Source organism: Callionymus lyra, chromosome 6, assembly GCF_982586985.1.
Source record: "Callionymus lyra chromosome 6, fCalLyr1.hap1.1, whole genome shotgun sequence".
In the NCBI taxonomy this organism is placed as follows: domain Eukaryota; kingdom Metazoa; phylum Chordata; class Actinopteri; order Syngnathiformes; family Callionymidae; genus Callionymus; species Callionymus lyra.
In genome coordinates this window covers 24,954,672-24,971,642 of record NC_141823.1, presented here as the reverse complement: position 1 = coordinate 24,971,642, position 16,971 = coordinate 24,954,672, and the positions used below count along the sequence as shown (strand labels likewise).

Here is a 16,971-nt window from a genome sequence, read left to right as displayed (position 1 = left end):
AGGATTATAATAGTGAATCTTTTTCTTGAATGAACTGAAAACTGTTAAAACCAAACCCTTAATTCTATGTTTTCCCCCATTTCTCTCTGGTTTGATCTTATTTAGGGAGGATTTCTTACCGACTACTCGCTGATTAGTTTTGTTATTTTTTGCTCTTGCCTGTGACAGTGACACACAATTATGTACACACATTAAAAGGATCAGTCAAGTCATCATGGGATGTGTCAGAGAATTGATACAGAACAGCTACAGTGTGATAAACACAAGATAAATAGTTGATTTGAATCAGCCAGAAAAATCAAATTGTGCTCGATCGACTGCACATTTAGGCCCATGTTTAGTCTGCACTTTTACTCTCTGGATGTGCTGGAACACATGGGCTGATCTTGGAAGGCAGCCAGGCTTGTCTCCTCGATTTTGGGGCATAAATGCGGCCTCTGCCCAAAGACTGCAGGGCCTTTTTAAACTGGGCTCAGCTTGATTGGTTACATCGCTGCCTCGGTCCTGACAACATTTATGCCAGCGGATCACAGAAGCAGAACAAAGCCGCTCCATGGGAGAAACAAGTCAGCTCTTAAGCTCCTGTACACTAAACTGTATGTATAAATATGTTTAATACAATATTCCATCTTCGCTATCAAGTCCGTCGCTCGGAATAAATTCAGCTGCCTGTGACTCCAAAGCTGCTTTCTTTTTTTGCTGGATGAGAAATGGGCTGCATTTGATTTCGGAAAAAAAGAGGTCAAGATTGAATTTAAAAGCACGTTTAGTGTGTCAACATTCTGCAGACAGCTGCACAGCTATGTTTCTGAACGTCTAATTTGTTCATAAATATTACAATGTGCACCATTTGGCTCATAAATATGACATAGATGGAGGCTCCGGCTCTCTCCGTGATCAACAGTCGACGCACAGTCCATCTTCCACTCTCCACCTCTGCGGCAACGTTTTCTCTGAAGCCATCGGCCAATTACAGCGTCCGATTTTTGACTGACTGTCGGTGATATCCTCAATATTCTTTTCATGGTTTGGTGGGGATCACAAGCTGTTTTCCTCGACTGCTGACTGTATTTTATTCTCTGAATCCCTCTCCTGCATATCCAAACAAACACTGTTTACAATGGGCTAACCCTAATTCCCAGGCACGCCACCTTTCTCCAGCTTTCAGGAAAAAATGGGATTGCTATGTTCTATTGCAATATAAACAGTGTGTTCACTGTAGAAATGAAACGTGGAGCAGCTGATGCACCAGCAGTCTCATCCATTTACCAAGCCTCAAGCCGCATGGCTGTGCTCCAACACTGCCATATGCCCCTTAGCTTAGCTGCTCAACGCTACATTAAATGAATCATGATACCTAGTCTACATATCATCACCACTCACGATTTTAAAAAAAAAGGTACCGGTTTTAAATTTGTCATACTTGAATATGTGGAAGAAACATCGAAGTGAGGCTTGTTCATTGTACCATTAGTGTGTTTTATCTTGAAATAAATATGAATGCATTTGTGGATTTAGTTTCAGAGGAACGCTGTAGAGTGTTCAACAAATACTTTTCTTTCAAGTCTTTTATTCGAGAGGGGGAAGCGCTCTCCAGGCACGCCATTGTAGTTTACCAATAATGCATTAGTGCATGGCAACATGGGAAAGATACGTTCAAACAACGTTTCATTCACACAAAAACACTTTGATTTGAAGAATTGTGAGTGGAAAATGCAGCGGAGACGACTTAGAGCTTCACACTAAAGAGACAATTTTGTCAGCCGAACAAGAATCCCAGCCTGTTTTTTTTGTAGCGCTTGACTTCGAATCAGTCGCATGGTTTCATCTTTGCGAATGAGATCAATTGACAGGAATCATGCAACAGCCATGTTTGCCAAAGCGTTAACAAACTAGTTTCTTTCCTGCAGTGAGATCTAACGTCATGAAACGTTGTGTCTTCACATGGCGCCGTTACATGAAAGTCAGTGTCTCTAAATAACGTTGAGATGTTGTGATCAAAGACATCCGAGCTTAACGAACTGGCCGAAGATCAAATGTATATTAGTATGTTGGGAATTAGATAACTGGAAGGATGTTCGGGAGAGAGAGGAGAGGGTCGAGAACATGAAAGACATAAAGACTCATCATGACAGTCATCACTTTCCTTATTATCCCTAATACTCTGAGGGAATATCTTAGTAAGACGGGGTGAAATGGTGACTGATAAGCACACAATGGAATCGAGAAGCAAAGCTCTTCCAAGGGCTCCTACACTGGGTTTGAACTTGACACGTTGCTTTTCACCCTTCTGAGCCTGTATGTCCACACTCGCATTGTGTTGATGTCAAGATGAGGTCATACGATACATGTGCCGTGAACTTAGTAAAGGAGTCTGTATTTTGTATTTAAAAAAATAATCTCATATCTTTATAAATGTGTGCAAGTTTCTTAGACAACCGACCTGCTCGACATTATGCTTTAGAATAAGCAGACTATTGACCTCTCAGTGAAGGTTTTAAGGGGGAGGGAATCCATCAAGGGAAAGGGTGGGCAAGGAGGGCAGACGACCGCATTAAAATAATATATGTCCCAATTAAGAACATTCAAACCATATAAATTGCATAATACATAATACTACTTCCAGAATGTCAGCACATTTTGTTAACTTTAAAGTGATAGTTCACCAAAAATTATAATTTCACACCTTTTCTACTCACCTTCATGTTGACTTGATTTTTTTCAGAGTAAGCTGTTCTTTTTTAGAGTTTAGGCAAACATGTATTTTCATTTTAACGTAGCGACTGAAGCTCAGTTGTCTTAATCTTCATCCAAAAAGACACTTAAAAAACATCCAAATACCTCTATGGTGCTCGTCTGTAACGTCTTGTATTGAAGCCTCGACATGAGGAATTGTTCCGAGAAAACTAACATAAGTGTGATTTTTTGCCAGTGTTGTGTGTGTTTGTGGCCAGTTATTTCAGCTAGTGAAGTATTAGTATTCATCTCAACTATAGTCCAGCCGTGACTGCCATACCATAATGGCCGATTTTCATGTTAAAAGTTGGATGATCTGACGTATTAAAAATGTACCTGTTTGATGAATATGAAGGAACTTTAGGAATTCGGAATCCCTTCGTAGGGTAAGAGATTGTGAAGCTCAGGCATGAAGGTACTCTGAATGTATGGTACAGATGGTGTTGCAAGAAGTATGACAGATTGAGAGTAGCACTTACAGAGGGTTGAGTATGAGCAATGACTCCCATAACGATGACTTAGCTCTTGGCTGTGGACATCTATATGCATCTCTTTCTCACTGAGTTTATGGTCAACTCTCGCAGTCACGTCACATACGAATTATACGTGTTTGTGGATTAAAATGATGAGCAGGGGAGTGTTGACGTAAAACTGTCACCATGTTAAATATAATCACAAATGTAGTTTGCAACTAATATGCATGAATTATATCTAGAACATAAGATGTTGTCCTTAATGATAATAACGTATGATTTGATTTCTTAAATTGATTCATTCAATTCATTTTATACAGGAAGAGAAGAAGCATTTTCATAATGTCCCCATATCTTTTACACTGATCTCTGGGACGTATTTTCCATTTTAATGAATATATTTACAATCTGTTGCTGTTACTTTGTTCAACTAACAGCAGGAGGTTAATGTAGGCTTGACATATTTTATTTATGTCCTTCTGACAAAGAAAAAGAGTAATATCAGTAAGTGCTCAAAAAAAAGGACAAGAAGGCGGATGAGTCAACAACATTTTGGATTTGACCTTTTGCTACATTTGTTTCTTTAATTCTACGAATCAATCTCGCTGCACTTTACTCAGCAGCAGACACTCTGAAGCCCAGCTCAGAAGATTGTACACTGTATTGATGTAGTAAATTGCTTTTTACTCTTTTACCCAAGCTCTTAATCAATGAGGACTCACTGTTGCAGTCACGAAAGTCTTTTTGTTTTCCAGACTCTTCCAGCTGGGGGAGAAAAACAATCCAATCGCTATATAGATAAGAAAGTCCAACAGCCACAACCAACAGTTGCTCCAAAGCATTTCATCAAAGAGTCATATCTACTCACAATTTAAGGGACAAACGGGATACATCAAAACATTTTTGGATTTATATCACATTCGAGTGCAAAATATGGCCCTTTTAAAATGAAGTTGAGTAAGTTAAGTAAGTCCTCCATCTTATCACTGCCGACCCTTTGTGTTCTGTCATCATGACAAATATCTCAATATTTCAAAATGATTGTCATGACTTGTGTGATGGACTCTTACATTCAGATTACACATTGCACATTAAAATGACAGTTGTCTCAAATGGATTGTTTTTAAGGAGAAAGAGAAAAAAAGTTTCTCTGTGGATTATAGAAAATAAGATAAACTGTTTTGGGCTAAAACATTTCTGGCATTTCCGCTTCTGATTCTCGGCAGCCTTTGGATAACAACCGTATTCAAGCAAGAGAGTTGCACTTTGGGGTGAAACATTTTATGTCGTTCAGTGAAAAACAGATAAAAGCAGGGTTATTAGTTGCAGGTACTAATCCAAGCAGATGGATGGTAAGAGAAAGACAGAAATCATCATATGTTACAAGCAACTGGGAAGCAAATATCCAACTAAAGGTTTATAATTCATATCAGATCCTGGTTTTAATTTCACAATTTACAGTTAAGGTATATGACATAGATGTTTGAATCGAATTAAATGTGTAGAGTTCCCCAGATGCAAATAATTGTAAGCCGTGATTTGAAAAACATCGTCATAGATCATATGTAATCACATTACTGTAGTTTTATTGTCGATTGGAATGTAAATAATGGAACTAAATGTTTAAATTTTAAATGCTTTTACTGGGTATAATAAGTCCTTTATAAATGTCTTGTATTGAACAAAACACTGATCATTCCCACAACAAAACTGCCACTCAAGTGGTAAAAATTAAAGTCATTGGATTTTAGTATGACTTTCTATGAAGCCACCTTTTTTAAACATTTTTTTAAGCTCTCATCACCTTTTGGATCATGTTGAAGGTGGTGAACTAATCTGATAAACTGTATCATTATATTAAGTGCTTTCTGAACTCTTGGTGTGAGAAAAGGGCCAAATAACACACAAATGATAGTTTAAAGACATCAGCTCACTGAAAAATAAGTCAACAAAAATACAACAAAATCAATATATAAGCCGTGCAAGATCAACAACAAATTAAATGTCATAACAATAACCACAGTGCACTTAGCCCCCCGTGTTATCTCTGGGTCAAGATTAACACAAGGGTTAAGAGAAGTATAGTAAGAGATATTATAAATTGTGAGTACATAGTTGATTTGTGTTTTTTAAATAATTCAGATGTAATGCCTTTAAACAAGATAAAGTAACACAGCAGCTTAAAAACCTTATGATGTGTCAGTAATTATGGTTTCATCTTCTTAAAACCGGATGTTTTCAAGACTGTTCCACTGCAGATATGGCCATAGATAGATCAGATAAAAGACAAGTTCTCATATCTCACTCAAATGCCACTCTTTTGGACATGTGTCTGCTGCTAAAGTCCTGAGCTAAAGTAAGTTTATCAAATCTACTTAACCAACCTTAAGATGATCTCACTGACTGTATGTTTTCATCACTGCTTGTGTGAGAAAGGAATGTTAGAGTAGATGTCTTCGTGCCAGGTCTCTGAAGGAGTAAACACTAACCCTGACCTTGAGGATAATAACTCATTTAAGTTTGTGTTTGGTGGAAACCTTTGGAGTAAGATAATTAATGGCTTGTGAAACTGGGACGAAGATAAAACAGCAACCTAATAGCTCAGTGCTTCAGAAGGAATACAGACAGACAAGTAAACTGTTCTGCTTTCTCACTTGTATACAAGTCAAATGTGTGACTTAAAACCAGGTCGGATTTCTAGTCTTTGTTTAAGTAAAACACCTTCAAGTCAGCTCAGAACAGTGTGTCAAACGTGTCATAAGATATTTAGGATAGAAATTGTAAATACATACTTGGTAATAAAATAAAAATAAAAGTCAGAACAGAAGCACCTGAATTATAACTTTGTTGCTGGTTCCAGGCTAACTAGTTGAAGGAGACTTTATTTGTTGTTGGAAAGTTGAGATGAAAAATGTATATTCCAACAGAAATGAATTAGCCAGTTAATAAAAAGCCTCCTTAAAGTTTATTTTTAAAGATTAGTATTTCTGTTTGAGTGGCAAATTAGCAATCAACATCTGTTTCTTATTAGATTAAGTTTTGAGGAAGAAGCTATTGTGTTTACCTAATGCTTTCTCAAGTTTCTCATTCAAAAACACATGTTTACTTGCGATTACAACTCTAAATAAAACTGAAATATTAAAGCCCTTAAATCTTATTAGCTTAATAAACGACTCTTGAGAAAACATGTCAGCTTTTATTGCATTTGTACATTGGTGCCTTTCATAGCTAGTACATATTTATCTGAGGAGGAGTGGAGATGTTGTTGGACACCCTTAAAAAGGTCATGGTAGAAGGTGGAAGTGGTTGCAGGCCAATACAGACAAAGAATCTGAAGTCAAAACACGATCTTGTGTCTTTTATTTGTTTAAAGTATCTTCTCTGTCACATTACATAAAACACACTAAGCGGCGCGGAATGAAGAAGGGCTGAAAGTTGCCTTCTTTGTAGCAGCACATTTACATATCTTGATGTAAAAATGCAGACTAGTAAATGACACACAGCAGGATTTGCTGAATAATCCCCTTTCCGGTGCACAAAGGCATAAACTGCCACAGTGAATGTTAAATCTCTTTAGCCTCGTGTACATTGATATTCTTCACCCTCAAGCAACCCCAACCTTTTAAATTGTCCTGCCTCCTGTATTGTCACAAACACATGTTTTGTGTAGGCGGTGAAAGGTACACGGCTCCATCTATCATTCCAGGGACGGCTGGATGTCAGGCTAATCTCAAGCTGCATCCCACATGCTTACTTGTTCCACAGACACATACGTACGGAAGTGTAGACAAGTGTGTGCACTTAAGATAATAAATACAGCCCGGAAGGGACAGTGCTGTTTTTCACTTCATCCAGAGAAAAACCTCAGCTATAAATTATCAACACGCCTCCGAGCAATCCTCAAATCACAGAAGAATGTAGAGGGCAAGACGACGATGAGAAATGATGAAACAACAAAATAGTTTACTTTAAAGCACTGACAAGCACACAGATCAAATCCTAAAAGAAGTAGAAGTAAAACTACTTGAACTTTTCTTTATCAAACAAGCACACAGGCATATTTCTTAACATATATGTATGTTTAGCTACCACACCAGGGGTGAGTATTGGCAAGAAACAATGCGATACACATCACGATACTCGGGTCAGTATATGATAGTATAACAAGTATATCACCAACATATTGTGCGGTTAACTGCATACAATCTTGTTGTTCTGTAGTGATGAGTTGATGAAGCTCCATGAAGCAGTTCCTTTATTAACATGACACACTAAATTGCAATTGTATCTTATTGGGTCGCCGCCTTCTAAACTATAAAATAGAAGAGCTTGTCACGAAGTTTCATCAGTCCATCACTAGTACTGCTATATCTCACGATAGAAAGACGAAGCTTGCAAAGTCAGTTCCTTTCCAGAAACTCACTGTTTGTGCTCCTAGTTTCTACTTGGAAGCCAAAATGTTTCCAAAGTCGTTGAATATTCGATATAATTTTGGGAGAAAAGTATCATCATCATAAGTATTGCTGCTGTGAACCAGATGTGCAAGTAGATGACGTTCAGCTTGTTTATTTTGTGGCATTATTCGTTGAGTCACGCTTAACAAGGGATAAAGGTGGGAAGAAAAGGATGTTCAACTTCTCAGGCAAACACAAGGCTGTTACAGTTAGGGATGAATAGATTTCTCTTCCGTTGCAGAGGAGTCACCAGACTGAAGAGATATCAGGTTAATTTTAATTTAATGTCATTTTAATGATACATGTGCAAAGAGTGGCAAAAAAAGGTTTTGAATACAGAGGGTGAGTACTCATACGTTACATAAAACTGTTAGCTTGGGGTTGGAAACATCGACCTACTTTGGCCTCTGGACCTGTTTGCTTATTCAACTCTGAGTCATGAGTAGGAAAATCGGAGCTATTGTCATGGCAGCCATTTAAATGTTTTTTTTAAGACACATTTTAGTGAAAATTACAAATACACAGGTGATGTTTTGAATCTCACAGATGTGTATCTGTAATTACTGTTGCAATTAAACTTGAGACTATCGACAGTCTTTGATCTAAACTGTGTTGCTTTTCAAGCTGGGAAATTGAGCTGCTGTCGCTCAATGACATGACCATATTGATGTTTCTTAATAGGAGTGTTGTCAAGAGTAAATGTGCCGCTGGTATTTGTATTGTTTACCTCATTGGATTTCTTGATAAGGGACAGATAATTAAAGGTTGGTTCTATGGACTTAGAACAGGCCCATGTTCCTGCTCACCTATTGTGTGTGTTGTGCAAGTGAGTCACACTATAAGCACCTTCTATCCACTTAAATTGCTATCAGAAATATTAATAAAATTCTAAGACAATAGAGGCATTACATAAATAAAGGTTGAGCAAAAACATCAGGCAAATGTCCTTCTTACTGGGGGTCTGCGCTCTATCACAAGTTCCATGAAAAGCTGTAAACTAGCAAATGCTGATCTGAAAGTGTGAATGGCACCAACAAAAAAACAATGTCTTCGCAGCATCGCGGGTGTTGTCGTCAGTTCCCAATTAGCCCAAAGTGATGGGCATAAACAACAGAACTTGACACAAATATTAGCAGCGAGTGAGCAAGTCATCGACTCACAGAATCAGCTGTCTCTCATTGAGAAAGACAACAAATAATTATGTTCACTTCCTACTAATCTCCTGATTATTATTCGTTTTGATGAAATAATTAATCTTGCCGTGTCGGAAACGCTTGCAAACGATGAAAAATGAGTCGATCCTTTGAAGGCCAGGCGGCTGTTTGTGTCGTGTAGGACGTTACGGTTCAGCTCACCACAAAGAGGGCAACACAAGAGGCGGACTCTTAAGTGTGGTCACTTCATGATAAAGTTAATAAACTCTCTTTGTGAAAACTGATGTGATCACAGTATGTGGCTATGTTCAGTGAACAAAGTCAGTAAAATGGAACAATAATGATACAAAGAGATCCATGTATTTTCCCTGCAAGAATAAGTTAAGCCCGCTGTTTCCGAAAATGAGGAGTAGTCGGTGGACAATCTCTTTACAGAATTATCCCAAAGGTAAAAAAGGTGGGTAGTTTCCATAGGAACCAGATCCCAAGTCGACAAAGGTGGTTGAACAATTTTGCCATGAATACCTTGATCCTGACAAAAACTGATGAAACATGTGGTGTAATGATTTCAGCGAGAGTAGGTAGGAGGTGCAGATAAATCAGTTAGCACTTAAGATCAGAAAACAGGGCGGAACAGCTAGAGATGATCGACGGGGATGATCAGTCGAGGCGCCAGTTCAAAGGGAAGATTTAATGGTCAGGAATCAAAGCTGAAACATTGTGTGGTTTAGAGACAGGAGCTAAGATGAGGGACGGAGTCAGAAGAGTCAGAGTTGAAGATGCTCAGTGAAGAGAGTCGAGAGACAAACTTAGTGACGACAATTGAAGCAGCGAGACAAGAATCATGCGGATGATGAATGTCAGAAAAGCATATATGGCGTTAAAGCAGGAGATGAGGTTCATCAGGTTATGATAAGGTAGGATGATGAAGATAGCTCAGGGGTAAAAGAGGCATGTCTTTAATGTCAACTGCTGTTTCTTATTCTGCATTTTATTGTGAAATGCCTTCTGAAACCAACCATGTGACCTGAAGGTGTGTATGAATAAAGCATGATCGTCATCATCATCTTGAGCACTATTATTACTTCATTATTGGTCCCAGACTGCTCGATGTGTGCAGTAAATGATTAGCAACTAAATAATTGATAGTCCGATCATCTGGCTGGAGATTCTGAAGGACGATAATACAGACTTCAATTTCAGGGGATCTTGGGGTGACTCGTAGTGCATCCTATTCAACTGAGTAAAATAAACACGGAACAGAATCCACACCGACGAGACCTGGAAGAGGTTTGACATCAGCACCATTCAACTCAATGAATGAGTCATCATCTTATTTGCGTCACAATTATCAGAGCATGCTGTGTTTTCATTATGAACACGGGGACGTTTACCTCAACATGGCATGGATGATGTCAAATATCTCTCGAGGTAGTGTCTCCGCTGTGATTGTCAATCATTTTGTTCAATCTGACTGTGTCTAAAAATGCACCTGAGGTGATTCTGAAATGAAACATATTGAATAACCACCTGGGGGAGTGTGGATGTATAGAATTCACTTGTTGTGTTTGTTGTGCAACCTTTTTCTTCCCGCAGTACAAAGCAGAGCGTGCGGTGAGTCGGCTGTGAACGGTGTCAGAAGCGCCGTGTTACGCCAGTAGAATTATATCACACTTTTGTGTAATACGGATGAACCGCTGCTCATTATGCTCAGAGCCGGTTGCGGCCGAAGCCTCGCATCAAATGGATGCATTTGTTCGTTTGCTCTTTCCCACATCAGCAGCTCCTAATGGCTGGTGATTGTCTGCGTCTACGTTTTGTCTCTCAGCAGGTTCATGTATGAGCCTCCACTACCTTTTTGTGTGATCTGATATACTTCATCCAAGTATAATATTTTATTGTTGAAAAATGTTTATCATCCTTGTTTTTTTTATTGTTTACAATGTCAAACTTTTAAAGCTGATGTATATATTTCTTACTTTCATATGTAATATAATATAATAGAGGGTACGTGTACTTCTGTTTTTTGTGTTTTATATACAGTATATCTTTAATTTGATTTTTCCATTATAATTTATTAGTATTTTATTGTTTTTTATTAACCGTTTGTTATTTTATTTTTATTTTTTTGTTAAATATGTGCACTGTATATCCTCATATTATGTGTACGTATGTTTATTATTTTTTATGAACTGCTGTGAACTACTCAAATTTCCACAATGTTGGACGATTAAAGGTGTCAATCAATTAATCAATCAATTAAAAAGGGAGATGATAGATGCCATTTAATTGTGCTTGTTGCTTTTAATTGTCAATTCATTCTTTGTTTGTGCTGGAAGAAAGTCCAACATAACTCAAAGACTTTCCTGAAATACCAGCAAAATATTAGGGTAAAAAGCATGAAATAAAACAAGGTGTGAGTTTGGTTTGGATTATTGAAAATGTGTTATATACATCGCTCAGAAATTAAATAAAATGTAGGATGTTATCTGCTCTTTTCTTTGGACAAAATGGACAATCAGTGGGTATTTAAAAAGGCTACGGATGTAGGAAGAACGCTTCATATTTTACCGTTTTATCATCATGTGATGTATTAAGGAAAGTGTTGTCCGTCCTCTCTGTGTGAAACGTGTTCCCGGTAATTCGAGTGAGCAAAACATTTCACAAGTGACCACAGCACACTCTGAATCTGTGTCTCTGTCAGCTCCAGGATTCCTGGATGGGGAAACATTTAAGGACAACCAGTGTTTGGGCTGCAGTGACAAATCTAATGTGAAACACAGCTCTCAGCAGATACAACACGAGCACTTCTAGCATCTGGAACATTTTCAGCACCACCTGATGCTGACAGCTCCTCTTCACATTTGTTTTTTTTCCATAAAATGCTTGAAAGCACAGGAGACTTTAAAATACACCCTGTATTCCTGGTTAACTGTTTCAGATACACTGGTGAGTCATATTGGCCTCCTTTTTCTGTTGCATGCTGCTGCCAAGGTTGACAGCTGAAGTTCTGGAGACTATTTGAGCAAGAAAGTACAGACGTGAAGGTACAAAAGCTGGATTCAACTTTTATGTTGGCTGACCTGGAGCGAATATAACAAATCAATTCTTTTTGCTTTGTTTTCAACAACAAAAAAAACCCATGGATTGTCCGGAGTAAAGAAATCCCAGCTCGGCACCGAGCAGCAAGATCAAAGTCATTTCAAATTCTCAGATGACGGTAGATTTCTAACAGAAAGTAGAACAGTTGGACTGAATAAAGGAGACAGAGCTTCCAATCTTCCAATCAATTGTTGGCAGTCGAAGGAAAAGGATTGTGAAATCCAGGTAGCACTAAAAGGTAACTACAAATGTGGAGGGTTTGGGATAGAATATCTTCATGTTTTCTTGATAAATCTCCAGTTTGTGGAACTGGCCTGGAGAAACCGTAGCATGAGATGTTTTCTTCTGATGATGCTTATCACCTTGAAACAGATTAGAGTGAGATTAGATGAGATTATAGGTATTGATACCCAGAAGAAAAGGTATGCCAGGTTTGATGTATCATATGATTGTGCTTGTGTATCCTGTTGACAGTCTTACCCCCAAACCTGGATGAGATGAATGAAATCTTTGTATGCATGAGGTACTCTGAATCCAGGTCATGCTAGCGCTACTTTGGGATTAAAAGAACCACGTAGAATTCCAGCCCACCAATGCCAGCCTGCTAAAACATTCGTTGTATTGTGTGTTGTCGCTCATGGGAATAAATTGCACGCGCCAATTTCGAAGGTTACAACGCGATAAATAATAAGAAACACTAACCAACGGGAGGGTTTTATATTTCAATAAATCAGGAGGAAAATGGCGGTAACATTTGACATTTAGAGGATCGGAGGTCTGGATGTGCACCAGCTGGTCGTGATCCTCGTGCCAGTGTCCAAATATCCGGTTGAAATGTCTTTCTATTTTTAACCCCGCGTTTAATTGTCCCGTTAATTGTGTAAATGCTACAGCGTCCGACACGTTCCGAGAAACTTGTCGGCGACGGCAGCTGTGGCTGTGGAACATCCAGGGACAACCAGTGATTTGGGCTGCAGTGACAAGTCTGATCTCAGACGCAGCTCCCACCAAACCCCCACATCACTACCTCCATCATCGAAGGACCTTTTCAGCACCACCCCATGCTGACAGCTCCTCTCCAGATCCCTTCCTTTTTTCTTTTTTTTTCTTTTTTTTTTCCATGAACGCTTTTGAAATTTTAAAAACGTACCCCATACACTTCTGGTTAACCGCCTCAGACGTGCTTTGGGATGTCATGTCAGCCTCGTCTCACTCTCGCGGTGTAATATCAAGGTTGACTGCTGAGGAACAATTTGTTTGAGGGGATGAAGAAAACCCTTTGCAATGGAATTGTGACGCCAGGGCTGGAGCTGGGAGCGCGCTCACCTGGACAAGCCATGCGTTGTGTTTTTTTTTTTGCTGCAAACGTGTACCCCTGACGATACCTGAACTGAATTTGAATGAACACATGACGTAGGCCCTTTTTTTCTAACAGTAATGTCTTGACTGGTATCACACCGAACGCTAAAGCTCACTATTTGTTGCACCAGCTCTTCTCCTTCTTCTCGTCCACCTCTTAGAATGCGACAGACATCCCAAAAAAAAAAACACTTGAAGATGAGAAGCTAACTAAAGTCTTTTTTTTAATCGATGAGTCAGATTCAGATGGCGATGGCGCCAGAGGCGGTTGGACTAAATATGAAGGATTTATTGGGAGGACTTACGCATTTTTCTCGAATGAAGAGGATCGAGTTGAGGAGCATCAGGCAGTATCAGCAGGGCCTGGTCCGGTTTCTTTTTTGTGTGTGTGTGTCAAGGTTTGCAGTCAGATCGAGCCTCAAATCTCCATGAGAAAGAGGAACGGAAGAATGCTGCAGTCAAGTCAAAATCAAACATTCAAAAAAAAAAAAAAAAAAAAAAAAAAAAGAGTTGCGCTGCGACCACCATTCATCCCCTTGTTGAACTGGAAGATATATTCCGGGGGTGGAAAAAAAATCCAGCTTTGAGTTAGTCTCTGGCAAAGTCCAGCGTGAATGGAAAAAAAAAAAAGCGGAATAAATCCCAAATTAAAGGGGCATTTTCCAGGGATACATCCGTCAAATTATGAGATGTGTGTCTGCTCGGGTCGCAGGGAGTGAGAGAAGAAACGAAGCGAACATCTATTAGAAATTAAAGATCTCCGTCCCGCGGCGACCATTATCTCTCGTGACGGAACGGAACCGATAGTCGCTACCATACGCGCGCGCATACACGCCGCGACAACCAAGGCACGTATCGATCAGGTCTCGTGCTCGCCCCCGGGGGAGGAGGGTCCGGCAGAATCCGGGTGTTGTAAATAATAAAAACCGGCTCCTAAACGCTCGCCCTGCTGCAGTCCATGCCTTGAATAGCGGAGTCTCAACGCACACATCTGCGGGAGTCACGTGTGTGTCTGTGAGAGAGAGAGAGAGAGCGCGCGTGTGCGCCTGTGCGTGCGTGTGTGTTTAAACGAGGGGTGGGGTGTGCGCATGTTCCGGTGTCGTCCAGGGACCACTTTAACTCGGACCACTTTGCCTGTCTGTCCATCTGCCCATTTAAATCAGCCGGCGCTCGTTAATTATCAGGGATCAATAGCATTAACGCATAAAGCCCCGGTCTTAAGGCGTGTGTGTGTGTGTGTGAGCGTGCGTGTGTGTGTGTGTTCTCACTGTTGATGGTGAGGTGTGGTTGCCACCTACAGGCGCTGGTGTCTATGTTGGTCCAGGGGCCAGGACTTGGAGCCAAGTGAATCCCCCCTGAGCGGCGTGTCCTACATTAACCCATGTTTCAGAGTTCAGAGAAGCAGGCGTTCATCCGATCAATCTTGGAAACACAAGTAGTGTTGCTTAGTATTCCCAAGTTCGAGCAGATACATACAGCAAATGAATTAGTTATTGATTCTCGCTATAGGGAGAATTAGAAGCTTGAAATAATGCAGCGAGAAAAAGAAAAACTCCAGTACAGTGGTGGTGAGAACATTCACCCTCAAGTTCTTTTCTTATGGATGCAATTTTGACAACGTGTACAATACATTTTGTCCACAGAGAGCTTGAAAAGCAGAGCTTTGTCCTGCTTGTTACACAACCTTCTTAAAATAGTATAGTCTTTTTTTTCTGTTTACTGTAATCATAGTAAGAAATTAATACAAAATAATGTTATCTTGGAGAAAGAATGAGGTTTGCACTTCAATAACATCAGGGCCCACATTATATACCGTTGACATCGAGCCATGAGAAATAAAGAAAAAAATTAAAGGAGCTCTGATAGGAAGGAAGAAGGGATACCATGAACACGTTTGTTTTGGTGGTCAATTTGACCTACAGATAACACAAGGGTTAAATACATTTAGAATTATTATCAAAAACACTTTATCTTCCAAACATTTTCCCAAAATCAGAAACAAAAGAAGGTAGCGAGAAAGAAAGAAACTAAAATAAAAATCTTTAATGATAAAATTGTGAGTCATCAGAAACATTAGTACATGATCTGTAATTTCATAAGGGCCGCATAAATACAGACAGAGGGCCACGTGTATTGATGCCGCACATTTCAGGAGATTCAAGGAGTATGCATATACAATAGTTTTAAATCATAGAAAGCAATGTTTGAAATTAGTATTTTGTAGATGTTTCTATAAGTAATGGTCTCAAGAAGCTTCATGAAGCAGTGTCATTACTTTCAGAGCCCACTAGATGGCGGTCTCTGCACCATCTTCTTTGTTTTGAACATCTGTTCTAATGAAACCACTGGCCCCTTGAGTATATAAATGTGGCCCTCACGAGGTCAAAAACTCAACACTGTTGTATTTAACTCCAAACATTTCCATTTCATACATTTTTTTTAAATCTGTTTCTGCTCCTCTTTTCATTTTAGTGACTTCCTGTCCTTCAAAATAAAAAATATTATTACTTTTTAACACCTTTAAATGATAAATATTTCTCAACAGTATATAATCTGCCTCTGAAGGAAATTTAATTACCCATATTTTAGTGTGTATTAGTTATTGTGCACAAATAGCTGCAGTGATTGCAGTGAGAAGGGGAAAAAAATGTAGCGCACTTGGTTGTCTTTGGTTTGTGCAAAGACAAAATAAATAAATCAGTTCAATTACACCACAGTGATCATCCAGCAACATATGTTAAACATGAGCTCTAACTTTAAGAAATGTATCTCCATAGCTGGGGAATGTAAAAATGAATCCAGTAAATCAGTTCTTATGTGTACTGTCTGTGAAAAATGATTCACTCCAAGGTTTGGGCGGATCTAGATGCAAACAATTGTTGTTATTATTACCATAACTTTGCATACGCTGAATCCAATTTTAGCAAAATGAATATAAACATGGATATTTATATTTATTTTTTTAAGTAAAAAATATTTGATTTCAAAAATTGCTTTTTTTTCTTAAATCAAATTGCTGAACATTAAACATTATACAAATGAATAATTTTGAAGATAGATAATAAATTGAATTAATTCATGTTTCTGTGTTTTGCATTAAGAAATCTCTTTGTTTTCCATTGCTTCTATGTACCTAAAATTGTTTTTTTATTTGAAAAAAATAATGTTTTCTCAATTTTATAATTTGTATTTGTTATTATCTTGAGATCAGAGATCAGTTAAGGGTTCACCACTTCATCAGTCTCCACAGTTGAAAGAAGAAAAAAAAGTGTAAACACGAAGAAGTAACATTGTAAATCAAAAATATTTTTTTGTTTGTTGGTCTTGTGTGTCCCCGCATTTAGCAGCTGGTCCATCGAGAGGCTACTTTGGAAAGGTCATTCGTTCTATTTTATGTATTTTATGTATATTTATTCTTCAAACCCAACTGCATTACACTGTGTGGACCGTGAAAATGTCACACCACAAGTAGCTGGAATTCCCCGGGGGTCACTTAGGAGAAGCTTCGGCGATCAAATAGCTTATCTTGGATGCTTTATTTTATTCATATTTCTTTGGTTTGCCTTCTTGTATGCTTTGTTTTGGTGAATTACTAAATATAAATAAGAATATTTGGAATTAATAAAAAAAAAAAAGAATGCAAAAATGTTAAACATATTGACTGATGTGAATCTGGTTTTCCTAACCAAGCAT

The 16,971-nt window shown here is 38.7% G+C and overlaps 1 protein-coding gene across 1 annotated transcript in view; it reads right to left on the bottom strand.

The window, feature by feature from the left end:
* The window catches only part of lrrc4cb (leucine rich repeat containing 4C, genome duplicate b), a 47,017-nt gene extending 32,777 nt beyond the window's left edge, over positions 1–14,240 (bottom strand). Inside the window, exon 1 of the mRNA XM_087794423.1 lies at positions 13,584–14,240. The gene's annotated coding sequence lies outside the window, so the exon portion shown is untranslated. The remainder of the gene's footprint in view (positions 1–13,583) is intronic.
* Between the last annotated feature and the right edge of the window lie 2,731 nt (positions 14,241–16,971).